The sequence below is a fragment of the Schistocerca americana genome, unplaced genomic scaffold (genome assembly GCF_021461395.2).
Source record: "Schistocerca americana isolate TAMUIC-IGC-003095 unplaced genomic scaffold, iqSchAmer2.1 HiC_scaffold_718, whole genome shotgun sequence".
NCBI lineage: Eukaryota > Metazoa > Arthropoda > Insecta > Orthoptera > Acrididae > Schistocerca > Schistocerca americana.
In genome coordinates, this window is record NW_025726476.1 from 12,501 (window position 1) to 15,000 (window position 2,500).

The 2,500-nt window shown below is 47.9% G+C and overlaps 1 pseudogene; it reads left to right on the top strand.

Annotated features, from left to right (window-relative positions):
* LOC124589653 overlaps positions 1–2,500 on the top strand; it is an 8,041-nt pseudogene that overhangs the window by 2,246 nt on the left and 3,295 nt on the right.

Sequence of the window (2,500 nt, forward strand, 5' to 3'; positions counted from 1 at the left end):
TGTCGCGCCGGTTCGTACCCATATCCGCAGCAGGTCTCCAAGGTGAAGAGCCTCTAGTCGATAGAATAATGTAGGTAAGGGAAGTCGGCAAATTGGATCCGTAACTTCGGGATAAGGATTGGCTCTGAGGATCGGGGCGTGTCGGGCTTGGTCGGGAAGTGGGTCAGCGCTAACGTGCCGGGCCTGGGCGAGGTGAGTGCCGTAGGGGTGCCGGTAAGTGCGGGCGTTTAGCGCGGGCGTGGTCTGCTCTCGCCGTTGGTTGGCCTCGTGCTGGCCGGCGGTGCAGGATGCGCGCGCCTGCGCGGCGTTCGCGCCCCGGTGCTTCAACCTGCGTGCAGGATCCGAGCTCGGTCCCGTGCCTTGGCCTCCCACGGATCTTCCTTGCTGCGAGGCCGCGTCCGCCTTAGCGTGCTCCTCCGGGGGCGCGCGGGTGCGCGGATTCTCTTCGGCCGCCATTCAACGATCAACTCAGAACTGGCACGGACTGGGGGAATCCGACTGTCTAATTAAAACAAAGCATTGCGATGGCCCTAGCGGGTGTTGACGCAATGTGATTTCTGCCCAGTGCTCTGAATGTCAACGTGAAGAAATTCAAGCAAGCGCGGGTAAACGGCGGGAGTAACTATGACTCTCTTAAGGTAGCCAAATGCCTCGTCATCTAATTAGTGACGCGCATGAATGGATTAACGAGATTCCCGCTGTCCGAGTTACGAGTTGCGTAAATTAGCAGAAGAACTTAAAGCTGACATACTATGCTTGCAAGAACCGTACTCCCGGGAGGGTAAAATCCCAGGAATGACAGCCACGGCTCAAATAATCATGAAGGGAGAAAGACCAATGTCTGCAATAGTAATTTTAAATAGTAATATAAGAACAATAGTATTAAATCAATTTACAAATGAACATGTTGTAACAATCGAAGTACACGCCAAAAACACTAAGTGGTATTTAGTATCAATATATTGTCAGTATAGAGAGCCAATAACTATGTACCTAGAACAACTAAAGGAAATATGTAGAACTCTACAGGGCCATCAAGTAATCATAGCAATGGATGCAAACGCAAAGTCATTCCTGTGGCACAGCGGAGAACAAGACGAAAAAGGTCAGGAATTAGAAGATGCAATAAGTGAATTAAATCTAGATATAATAAACGCACCTAGCGAGATACCAACATATTCAAATAGAGCAGGGGCAAAAACAAATATAGATGTAACACTGGCAAATAACAGGGCTACCAATAAAATAGATAAATGGGAGGTATTGGAGAATGCAACGACCAGTGATCATAATGTAATAAAGTATATACTAAAATCAGAACAGAATGTGGCGCCACAGGAATGGCTTTCAGAATATGACTATAAAAAGGTAGACTGGGAAAGACTCTCCCGGGAGTACAGCCCGCCAGAGCTGGATGAGGATCTCGAGGTTGATGAAACAGCGGAGCAGATAGTTCAAAGTATAAAGGAAGTAATAGAAGCAGTCGTACCAAAGAGAAGCAGAGTCCAAAGCGTGCACCCGGCACCATGGACTCCAGAACTAAGTGACCTACGCCAGGCTACGCGCAGGGCAAGACGCAGGTATCAGCGCACATTTAACCCACAAGACAGGGAGCATAGACTGCGTATATACAGACAACTAAGGGAGAGATATAAAAGAGAAATTATAGAAGTTAGAAAAAGAAGCTGGGAAAATTTCGTAAGAAATAACCTGGCAATGGATCCCTGGGGAAAGCCATACAAGTTAGCTAGGGAAAAAATAAGAGCTCCAACAGTCTTATCATCTATAAGAATACCAGGCGAAAATAGAATGACCACAACCAGACAAGAAACAATAACGGTGCTCCTCCAAGCCCTGCTACCGGATGATGATCCCTCTGAGGACACACCGGAGCAGGCGGCTATAAGAGAGAGAGCACAAGAAGAATACAACAACAATACAATGGTCTACCCCTTCTCACCGCAGGAGGTGGTAGACGTAATATCAAACCTAAAAAGAGGAAAATCTCCCGGACCCGACAGGGTCACGGTTGAGGTACTTCAAGCAATAAAAGGAAAAATAGCCCCGATACTGGCAAACCTATATAATAAATGTCTGGAAAGAGGTACTTTTCCAAGGAGATGGAAAAGAGCAGAAATAATAATACTAAAGAAGCCAGACAAGGACCCAACAGAACACAAAGCATACAGGCCAATATGTCTGCTAGATACCTTGGGCAAAGCCCTTGAGAAATTGCTCTGTGCGAGATTGACTGGTCACCGGGAAATGGCAGGAATGCACGAATGGCAATTCGGTTTCCGCCGTGGAAAATCGACGGAAGACGCCATCAACACGGCGGCCGAACTTGTCAGCTCGTCGAACTGCACATATGTTCTAGGAGTGATGGTGGACATCTCAGGGGCGTTTGATAATCTGTGGTGGCCGGCGCTGTTTACCTGCTTGCAGGATATGCAGTGTCCGGCGGCACTATACAGATGTTTCAAGAGCTACTGTAGAGACC